The following is a 12,347-nucleotide window of genomic DNA, read 5'->3' as shown; positions in this document are numbered from 1 at the left end:
ATGCCTCAGCCCCCAACTCCCACCAAGCGACCAATGTACCCAAGTATGCAACATCGCAGCACTGCATAAGCACATAATTCAAAGGCACATCTCATGAAATAGAGAAGGAGCAGCAAAATCAGAGCTGCAAGTGCGACTCCCCAGATTTGCAGCACCCACACGTAACATGCAGAGCACTGACAACAATGTGGTACAAACCGCAACACGTCCACAACAGTACACAGAACACAACTGGTGCCGACTGGCTGTAGACACTGGACAATCACATTTGGCATTGCAGGGAAATGTGAGTTGACTATGTAAAAGTTCAAACACACATCCGTTTTGTTGTAGAATTGTCCACTGACCCCCATCAATTAGGCATCTCCTCCAAAAAGCGACAATGTACACAGTCATGCTGTCTGTATGAAAACATGTACAATGCGACATCATACTTGTGAACACAATGTTAACCCTTTGCATGTGTCGTCATACGTCATGGTGGGCGTGAGCGTAGGATGGCCGGGGCCGTCTGAACCGCGCAAGTGTGGAATTCACTTGCGCCGTGGGTGGATTCCAGCCGCATTGAAAGGGTTAAACTGCATTTCTCCTTCACATTGCAGAGGGTGAATCAACACCTTCTGCAGAGCAGTCACAACCTCTCTTCTCCGATTACGAAGAGGACCACCACAGCTTCGACTCTGACGCCCTCCAACAGCTCGTGGAGAGCCTCTGCACCCCACCTCTAGGAGCAGGGCAGCCCAGCTGCTACGAGGAGATCCCATCCCCTGCACAGGCCACACAGCAGGCAGCACCCACAACCACAGCTGCCTCCCAGGACCCCCACGAAAATCACATGGCCTTCCAACACCATGTGTTGGGGTGCCAGGAGAATCTGGCTGAATAGGTGCCGGTGGACTTCGACCACATGGTAGCCCAACTAGATGCCATATGTGGGTGTCTAAGACCCATCAGGGACCACTCACTGTCCCTAACGGACACCCACAGTCCGCTCCATGCTTTCCAATGGACTATGGCTGACATCGCTGGAGCCCTGACTCAGAGAATAGAACAACTGTCCAGTCAGAGTGGCTCTAGCGATGTCACACAGCAGTTGGGAAACATGCAGAGGTTAATGGAGACTATGGAGCGGGCGCAGGGGGAAAGAGCGGCTGCCATGGCTGCACACCAGCGAGCAGGAGCTGGGCTCCTCAATAGGCGCAAGAAAATCCTCATGGCATTGCTGCCACAAGGCCTGCGCTGATGCATGCTGCCGCTACCACTACTCCCACATCCCCTTGGACCTCGACATGGACTACCATATTCTGTTTGATCGCCAATAACACAGCAATCATACTGCGGACTGAACAATTTCCCCAGTGTAATTGTGCAGACCTTTATGCTGGACTGGCATTCGCAAGGTTAGCCCACTGTGCTTACGCTCACAGGGGGAGACGACAACGCTAAATGTCCCAGGTCTTCCATGTACTGATCTGCTGGCCAAAGGTCTAGTTGTCAGTATGCCACAGCCACTGCCTCATGGCTGGTGTACACCCACACCACACACATCCAGCACATGCATCACAGGACATGTGACCCTGCCAATAAAAAGGGGCAGGCACATGTGCTCAATGCCATTTCCACTCTCTATCAGGGTGTATCCTTGTGGTGTTCATGTAGGCATGAGGGTCTAGGGCCCTGCTACATCACTTTCCCCCAGCCCGGAGGTGACATGCTGTCATCCACACCACGTTATTCAATCATGCAGGGTCCATGACTTGCGGGGCACAGACTTGGTGGCACCGGATACGCTGCGGGCGGCACTGGCACATTGACACGGGACAGTGACTTTTGGTGCACTGAGGTAAGGGCACCTTAAGTGCTGAGCGGGTGCTCAGCATGCTAGCTAGCCAGCCTAGTGGTCCAGAATGGTGACGATCATTGTGAGCCCTGCTAGACCGTAGTATAGGCCCCAGCCAGCAGGCAGTGCGAGCATACCGCCACGTGGTGTTGCCTTGCGGGTCACAGCGTTAGTGGCACCTAAAGAGATGAGCGGGTGTGTAGCCTGCACTGATGCCATGTGCACTGGTATGCCCTCTGCCATTGGAAAATCAAGACCAAAAGCAAATGGGAGACTTGGTGGCCCGCGTAGCAGGGCTGCATGATGTGGAGGGTGCCGTGTTCGCGGGCCCGGGGCTTGGGGCTTGCACCGGCACTTGGTGGGCCCTCTTTGCAACACACCAGTGGTGGAAGGTGAGCACTGAGGCCTGGGTGCCCAGGGGCGGACATGAACCACTGGGCGGTGGGAGGGGCTGGGGTGCTGCTGTCTGGGTGTACTTTGCCATTCATGTATATGGACTCTCTTTCAGATGAGGGACCTGGTGAACTGCATTACATACTGGCACGTGGTTGGAGACACACCAGTGGCAGCTGGTGAGCAGTGAGGCCTGGGTGCGCAGTGCCGGCACTCTCTCTCCCTGTCCTTCTCTTCTTTTCTCTGTGTCTCACCCTCCTTTTCTCTCCGTCTTCCTCCCTCTCTTTCTGTATTCCTCTCTCTCCCTCTCTTTCCATCTTCCTCTCTTTCTCTCTTTCTCTCCCTCTCTTCCGTCTTCCTCTTTCTCTCCATCTCTTTCCATCTTCCTCTCTCCCTCTCTCTCTTTCCGTTTTCCTCTCTCTCTCTCTCTGTATCTCTCCTTCATTATCTCTCTGTTCTTTGATGGCCGCATGACACACCTCCTAATCGGGATTTTTATCTTGCAGGCTGTGTCCTACAGATTGTCCTGAGGAGAGCTGCCATGAGTCTTCATTGATGTTCTTTTGTGTTATTTTGAATACCTTTTTTCTGGTACTTTTTGAAGGTGAATGTCTGATGCTCTTTTTTGACAAAACATGCATGTTACTTGTGATTGTGTGACATCATTCGGATTTTTGTACATGATTTTGTGAAGTTGATGTGACATGTCTTTGCCTGGGGGGTGAGTCCTGCGAGGGGGGTCCTGGGAGTGTTGGCGGAGGGGGTTGTTGCCCTGTTGGGGCTCCCAGCTGCATGATCAGTGACTCCATGGCATGTGATGGCCTTCAGGTGTGGCTCTGGGCTGGGCTCCCTTTTGTGGTGCAGGCTGTCGACCGACTTTACAACAGGTCAGAGCTGATGTTGATTTCCTGCTGCTAACGCACCTTATCGCCTGTTTTGTGATCTTATCGCCAATCTGGTTGGTCATTGAGAATGTTGCAGAGTGGTGTTGTTGCGGGTTTTTGGATGAGAACGTCTACTCTGCATTTTATTAGTGGTAGTTGCGGGGGTCATCTGTGGCAATATTTTTTAGGCTGCTATCGCAGGTAAACTGGTGATATGGGCTGTTAGCACCAGCTTGTGAATGGGGCGATAAATTAATAACCACCTTGGCTGCGATAGAGTGCTGGAAACTCGGCGATAAGTCCTTGAGAATATGCCCCAAAACAGTTACATGATGGCTGAGCTGATGGCAATGATTTAGCAAAAGCTGCAACTCACAAGGCTGACTCGCTACATTTTGTATGGTGTTTGAAAACTTTCAATACATTCTTCTATTAGCCCTCTAAGATTCTATGGCCATCAACGTTCGAGTTAAGTAGGGGTCAATACCTCCACTACACTTAGATCTCAGCGGTGGCACGAGGATTATGGTAACTCTAGGTGTAGTTCTCGTAGTAGCGATATGCATAGCTACGCGAAGTGCACTTCGCACTACGCAAGCTACGCGAGCTACGCGAACTGCGTAGTGCACTGTGCAAAATGCTGTTCGCACTGATTGCACAGTGCCGGATGCTTGTCCGCACTGTGCAATCAGTGCAAACCGCATCTTGCACAGTGCAAGCAGTCGTTTTCTGCTGCTCTAGTCGATTTCTACTCGAGCAGCAGATTTCTCAATGTGGCCTGGTAGTTTCTCATTGTGAGCGGTCGCGAGCATACGCGACCACTCGCTATGAGAAACCTGACCTCCCACGTTGAGAATCTCGCTGGGAGGTTTATTTTCCACCCTCGCGATCAGCAACTTGATGTTGCTGATCGCGAACAAGGAAAAAGTCTCGCCAGGATGTCATTTTGCTTGCTCGCAGTCGCAAACTTGATGTGGAGGACCGTGAGCAAGCAAAAAATGTGAGTGCAATTTGCATAGTTTGAAGTAGTGCAAACTTCGCAAACTACGCAAGCGTAGCGTAGTACTTTGCTCAGGGTTATATTATGGCCGATATTTCCGGAAGAGCCGCCTATTACGGCCACCCTTCAGGCCCCAGTGACTTTGTCCAGGAGTTGTGGGCTGGTATCTCATATCTATAGGGCATTAACGGAGGATCTTGGCTCACGCCCGCTCCCGGTACAGGCCAAGTGGGATTTAGCAGTAGAAGAACCTCTAACGGATTCCGATTGGAAGAGAATACATGAAGGGGTCAAGCAGATTAGCACCAACACTAGATTCGGATTAACTCAGTTTAACATTTCCATAAAACTTACCTGACTCCGTGGCTGCTCCATAAAATATATCCGGATCGCTCCGCACAGTGCCCTAGATGTGGTTCTGACGAGGCACAATTCTCACTTATGGTATGGGATTTTTCGAAGATAAGACCATTTTGGGGATCGATACTTAAGCGTTTACGACTAATAATGGGGTGGACACTTACTCAGTCTATCAAATAAATAATACTGGGTCTCCTCCCCCACCCCAAAGGCAATAAACTCACACGTAGAGACCTCCAGCTGGGATTAGTGCTCACCAATTGTGGATTGCCATCAGCTCGATGGGGTCCAGACCTCCCACATTGGAATGCTGGGCTAGAGATTTAAGGGAATGGGTGACAGCGGAGCTGATACGAATGAAACAAGTCCGCAGAGATGGAAAATTATAGGACAATATACGGGCATGGCAATTAATGATTTTGGAGGTCCCTGAGAGGGAAACCTCCACCACCCAACGGTCGGAGAAGTCCTCACCTAATAGAGACGGGTCGGAGGAGGGGGGTGAGGTGCATAGCCACTTACAGTGTAGATCACCTGGTTACGCAGTACTAGATTACTGATGCCGATTTGACATGTTATTGTGTTCCTCCTTGCCAGGACTGTCTAGGCCCTCATGATGGTTCTTTTTTCCTTTTTTGGAACCAATCGGGTTGGCATTTATGTTGTACTGTGACTTTGGACGATATCATTGTATTGTGCTTCTGTTGTATGTACACTGTTTTGAGATGCTGTATAACCAAAACTACAATAAAATCTTTTACAAAAAAAAAGATTCTATGGCCATGGCCCTGACATGCTGTGCTGAATGCTATTCTCTCTTAAGAATACAAATGCAAAACAACATTGCTGACCAATTGCAATGTGACCGCCTTCCTCAATGAGTATCTTAGCTAATTTAAGCAGATTGGTTTGATCAAGAAGGGCATTATCAGAAGCCTCCATTTCTCTAAACTTCTGACTAAAGTTAAACCAAGTCTTAATGAGAGCAAACTATTGATCAGAAGGTGGTGCTGCGCTGGTTGATCGATTTTGAAAGGTGCAGATGGTGTTTTCTATTGCTCAGGGATGTCCCTTTTTGTGCCTCATTTCACGTATTCTAAAGAGCCTTCAAGGAAAAGAGAAATATCTTCTACCTCAGATGCCAATTACCTAAGCTCAATGGAGGCATCCATTTCAGAATGTAATTCTTGTTCTGTACCCAAAGGAGCCAATATTTTAGCAGAAGAGGGAGTAGTTATCAAAGTAGCTGAATTTTCTGTAGCTTCAGTACTTGTGATAGCAATCACAGGTATGGCACTATTAGTATTTGCAGCTACATATGATGTCTTCTTTATGGAACATTTTGCAAGTCTAGCATGGCGTGTTGAAGGTTAATCTTGGAACTCCTCCTCCTTCTCCTTTGCAATATCCTCTGAAAAAATTTATAAATGTTTTCTATTTTTAAATAAACACACATTGCTAAATGTTATACTGTAGACAATCACTAAGGATAATTTGAATCAGTAGACTAAACAATGAACATTAACAATATCATTAAATAAATATGCAAGCTTATGAATTTGATTATTAAAAATAATCAAGACAGTATTCAAGTTGCACAAACATTTAAATACATGCACATTTAGGATCTAAGATAATATGTTAGAATAAAATGTCATGATTTCTACAGCATTATAAGATGCATGGATGCCAAAGATAGTATTTTAAGGTACAATTGTTTACAAAATTTAGGACCATATTTATCATTTTTCCAAACAGCACAACAAAGCAAGTCACCTTGCTGCACTGCATGACAGGGAAATGCCAGGAATACACCATGCCTATCAAGATGTTGCACATCCTTGCACTGGTGTATTTGTAGCTGCCTGGTGCCAACACAAGCATCCTTGCACCATGGTGCATGTGTTGCAGGCAGGATTGTTTTTATGCAGGAATGGAGACCTTCCTGTGCAAAAGCAATTCTTTGAGGAATTTTGCTTTTTCCGTGTGTGCTTCAGAAGGAAGAGAAAATGAGGAGAAATTAAAATAGTTCTCCTTATTACATCTCCCCTGGGGAGGTGTAGCATTCTGATACATTCCTAGGTCCACCACTCATGGTAAATCTAGGAATGCCACAAAATCCCTGGGTGGATGCATGGAAACACCCAAGCTCCACCAATGGAATGCCTCCCTAGGGCATAGTAAATCAAGGCTGTGACTTTTACTGCCTTGCGTTACCCCAGATTTACCAAGCCCCACAGGGTCACGCAAGTTGACCTTCTGTGGCTTGGTAAATCTCATCTAGGATTTGAATCACCCTTGTATTAGTGATGGAGCGAGATTCAGAAGATGTTTTCATTTCAGCTCGTGAAGTCACACTTCCATAATTTAATTAATTATACTAATGATTTTGTGCTATGTATGTATTAATTCAACCTAGCTTTAAAAGTTGCATACACAAAAGACACGAGGGTTATTAACATATGTGCTCATAAACGTGCATTATGTTGCATTTTCATATATGTGGAAAATAATAAATTAATCTTGTCTATTGTTGTGTCATAACTAATAGCAGCTGTTTTAAATAATGGCATGTGCTTATTTTGCTTTCCTTGTCTATGTGGTGTCACTTACTCTTTACAGGTGCATAAAGAATCCTGTTGGATTAAATGAAGAATGGTAGATCTAAATGCTGCTTTATTTGTATGCTTCAGCTAGGTAATTTAGACTAATGGGTTAATCATTAGTTGTGGTGGGTGGCAACAGAACGAATTGTATTTCTCGCATTAATTATTTTCTTGTGTTTGTTTATATAATAGTTTTTTGTAAAAGTGGCTCTGGGCCTAGTGCATTCGTGTTTGCTAAATTTCTGCTCGGAGCAAGAGAGAGTCCATGATGGAAAAATTATTTGTTGTGATGAGCTGACTGTTCCTCAGTCAAGCAAGGCCAAGGCCAGGAACCGGCAGAGGAGTGTGCGACAATTTCATATCCGAGGAAGCGAATGATTTTCTTTCGGTTAATGTTGCAAACTGGAGGAAGCCTCGTTGTTCGAAAAATATAGACAATGGACTCTAAGAAAGTGACAGAACTGATGTTAAAAAAATGTGGTGACACGATGGTCTGTCACTTGACAGCCAATGGGACTCCGATTTTAGCAGAAAATATACTTTTACTTAGATTAGTTTAGTGTAGAAAGGTATAAAAACTATTCCCCGTGGAAGAGAGCGCTGCTTCTTGCTGAATTTTGGATGGGTGCGTCGTGCGGACGGATTTCTCTTGGAGCACGTAAGAAACCCAAAAAGACTTTTATTCTTTATTCTTTAATATAGTAAGCATAGTTAGGGACTTAGGATTATGATAATACCAAATATCATTGTTTTCTAATTAATTCATGCTACTGAAATTTACTTAAACCAACGTTACTTTTTACAAATATTCTAATAAAATTGTTCTAATAAAGAGTACAAATGCATTTTCTAAACAAATAATAAATAAATCTTTACTTTAGAAAACAAGCTGGTCTTGTTATTTCATGTTTAGGTTTCCATTAGCAAGATCTTATCCACACAGTGGCTTAATTATTTGTAGGGTTTTGTAAATATGATGAATTCATTTACAGCGGTTGTATATAAAATGTATATAATTTGTGAATAGGTTAATTAGGTAACATGATTCAGTTGGTCAAAATATGTCATGTTAGATTATGGGCCTTGTAATTGATTTATGATTAATGGTGAATATTGTTGAGTTAGGTAGCGTAGCTTATGACATATTTCCTATAGGCCGCTGGATCAATTTCCTGGTAGCAGACTTGATGGTTGCTATGGTAACCAACATGCTATATGGTAGTTACATAGGATCAATGTTTAACATATGTTGAATTTGTTTTCTCGTTACATGTAGTTGAAAGGTTTTTTCCTGCAGCGTGAAAAATCCTAGATGTACCGGTACAGAGTAGTGTGACGAGAGTGTAGTCACACAGTACATTTGATCTGTTTCAGTATTGTGGTATCGACGTATATCACAAGTGTTGTGGTCGTACAACACATGTTAGGGATATAGGTGTGTTAGTTAGAGTGTATGTATAGTGAGGATTGTCTATGAAATTGAAGCTTTGAGTATAGGGACAATGAGCCCGTTCTAAAACTCACTGCGAGAAAGTAATAGAATTTATTCAAGCTTGAGTGAAGGGTAGAATAACGTCGCTTATTTTACTAACGATTCATGTTATCTGTAGTTGGTTAGAGTCCTGCCAAGATTTCATGTGTCTATGATTAGGGATACTTTCCGTTTGAAAGTGCGTAATTGATTCTGTAATTACCGTTCGAGTCAAACTTTGAATTGCTACTTTTAGTGCATTCGGAGTGAAGCGCGTTCGTTATTTACCTGTTTGAAGGGTAAAGTAAAGGTTTACTTTATCGACAAATGTATATTCTGTGAGAATAGCGTTGTCTATTCCACGTAAAAGAATTCTTGTATGTTTGTAAAATTCAGTCACTTTATTTAGAGAAACAGACAAATGAGTCGTCCTTTTGTCGTTGTTAATTGACTTTCATTGAAAAAGTGTTCTTAAAATGGCGCTGTGAAAAGTTTTTGTAAAGGAGGAGTGAGCGCTGAGAGTGAGACGCGAAAAACGGCAGCAGCTGTGTACATCACACAGTCCGCGCAGTGATTGGATATCATACGTCACAGGCTATATTCTGATTGGCTCACGTGACTTAGTGGAGCTAGACACTGATTGGCTTTTATGAGAAGCTCCATTTTTATTGGTCGAGCAAAGTAGTGACGTGGCTCGAACCTGATTGGCTTGTTGGTGTGTTTCGCGCACGGATTGGTTAGTGTTACGGAACAACCAGGAAACTTTTGCGATCATTTCCAATTTAGTGGATTTGATTTTAAAATGAGTTATTATTACAAACATGTTGAGAAAAAGCTTACAATACTTCAGAAATTGAAATTTTTTATTTTACCTGACAAGAAAATTGAAACGCGAGGTGGTAAATTACTCCATAAATACAAGACACCTGCAGCGTATATGGAAGGTGATTATCATACTGTTTTGTGGTTTTACGTATGGAAGCATTACACAAAAGATGACGGCGTATTGATTTGGCCGGACGATGGTTCATTTAACATGAAAATTTTAAGAAATTTAAGAGAAAAGATGTCAGCTCTTATACCTAAGCCTAGACCTACACAATTTGAAGCTTTAGTTGAATGGGAAGATGAGATGTTTCACCTTCAGAAAGAAGCAAGTGGAATAAAAAGACCACTAAAAACACCGAGTTACAGAAGAGAGACACTTGAAGATAGAATGCGTATGTGGAGACAGGGAGATATGTGCGATGGTCTCTATTTAATTAGAGAAATGGTTTTAGGATCTCCAAGTGAAAAGAGAACTGAAAAGAAAAATAATGTTGCTGTAGAAAGTGAATCAGAAGATGCAGTTTTAGAAGAAATTTACACCACGAATAAAAAGCACACTCCTCTTAGACAGCCTTGTTCATGGTCTACTCCGATGGTTTCTACAGGAACCACACCAAGTGCACCTCCATTAAATGAATCACCAAAACTGTACCCCAATACTTCCGAATCTTTTGAAACTCCAGAAAGATTAGAAACCAGAACCAATTTTTGTGTTTATAATGAAAACAGGAATTTTCTAGAAACACCAATAGAAAGAGAAGTACCTAGAAATGTAAAAAGAGCTGCCAGAGATGAGGAAGTTGTAAATACTTCAGAGTATTTACGATCAAAAGAAAAATTAATTCTACAGATAACTAAAGGCATGGAAGCAGTAACAGTTCCAGTAACGATTGGTCCTGTTCAGCCTGTTTTTGAGCAAAAAGAAATTAAACAGTCAGGTTTAATAATTCCATTAAATGCAGAAATTCAAAAGGTAGCTGAGAAATTTTATTCAGATTTATCTGAAATTCATCGTGAAAAAACAAAAATGCATGATTTAACTTTTAATGAAGGTTCTTTTAACAAGTCACCAATGGGTGCAGAATCTGATACTGAGACTTCTGAGAAAAGAGATTCAAATTCAAAATTTGATGTTGCAAAATTAAAGGCAGACTTGGAAGAATTAATAATTGGCACAATTGGTCTTGACAGTTTGAAGTATTATCGGGATGATGAACTCCTGTTCATCTGTAAGAGCATTCAATGGAAAACAAAGAATAAATATGATCAGTTAGAAGAACTGGCAGCTGAACTAGAAATTGATATGAGCAAACAAAAAGGTTTGGGAAAACACTACAGATTAGATTTTACAGAAAGAGACATTGGGAATTTTAACACAATGGGAAGAATAACGCATATAAAAGAATTATTTGTTTATATCAAAAAGTTGGGTGACTTGAGTAAATGGAGAGTGAAATGGACTAAAAAGAAGGAAGATGAAAGATTGGATAAATTTGATAAAATGTCTAAACAATTTACTATGAGAGAAATTGCAGGTGGAGGATATGTTCATGTCCCATGGTCTAGACAAGATATTTTGCTTTTCACAAATGACTTTCCTCGGTTGAGAGAAAAACCTGTGGAATGGTACCGACAGGTAGACAGATTCATCAAAGTTTCAAAAGTTCTCTGGATTGATTTGGATGGATTTTTTGACATTGTTGTCCCATCAGATCTTTGGACAGAATGTAAAATTGCTGTAAGTTGGCCAAAAGAAGAACCGTACCGAATTAAAGAAACAGGTGCTCCAGCCCCAGTGGTAATGGATTTGTATGAAAAAGTAATTTACTGGTTGAAAAATAAAATTGCCCCAAAAGAAGTTGATTGGGTTAAAATAGATAGAACAAATCAAGAACCAAAAGAATCAGTTCATTAATTTTATGAAAGATTATTACTGGTTTTTAAACAGTACAGTGGTTATGAAAAATTAGACGAAAAGGATATGAGTCATTTTATCTACAGATTTGTTTATGGTCTTAGACCAGAAATTGGAGAAATGATTAGGAATAATATTGTTGGATGGCAATCAAATTCAGTTGACGATATTTTGAGAAAAGCAAAATACTACAGTGATGAGTTAGAAGTGAAACAGAAAAAGTTAAAAGAAAAAGCAATGTGGGCACAAGTAAAAGTGGCCGAACAACAAATTGCAAGCCTTGAGAATAAAAATGTAAATTTTGCTCAGAATCAGAATCAGAATCAAGGTCAAGGAAAATTTTAAATTAATTTTAACAAATCAAAGTATAATGCTAAAATTGAAGAATTAAAACAGAAATTGCCTTGTTTTAATTGCGGCGAAATCGGCATTGGAAAAGTGAGTGTAAAAACCCACCGAGAAATTTTAAAAATACATCGTTAAACCCACAGATGCAGAACGATGTTGATTTGCAGCAACAGCTACAGCTACAGCGACAATTGAATGACCTGAGTCTTCAGCGACAGCTACAGCATCAGTTAGCGCAGCAACAGAATCAGATTCCACAGCCTCCATTTCCTAATTGTGGGGAGGTCAAAAATATAATCCAGGTGTGGGATTCGGAGGAGGTGATCAGGTAATAAGAACTCAAAGGTCAAATGTGCAAAATGCAACAGGACAATTTTTGTTGACAGAAAATCAAGGAAGTGATTCTGATGATTGTTTCTGACGGTGCCCGAGAGAGGGGAAAGAGTGTGTAATTGGAGCCACTCTTGAGGTTGACCAGTCTGGTCCATTTGTAAATGGAAAGGTGAATGATGTACAAATCACTTTTCTTGTGGACACTGGTGCTACCCGTTCTACTGTTAGATCAGTGGAAATTGAAAACCTGCCTCTCTCTGGGGATACCATCCAAGTAGTCGGAGTAAGTAATCAACAGATTAAAACTGATCTAACTGATCCTGTCAAGCTTGAAATTGGCAATTTTAAGGACAAACACAGATTTGTAGT

The sequence above is a fragment of the Lissotriton helveticus genome, chromosome 4_1 (genome assembly GCF_964261635.1).
Source record: "Lissotriton helveticus chromosome 4_1, aLisHel1.1, whole genome shotgun sequence".
NCBI classification, from domain to species: domain Eukaryota; kingdom Metazoa; phylum Chordata; class Amphibia; order Caudata; family Salamandridae; genus Lissotriton; species Lissotriton helveticus.
This window is presented reverse-complemented; position numbering follows the sequence as displayed.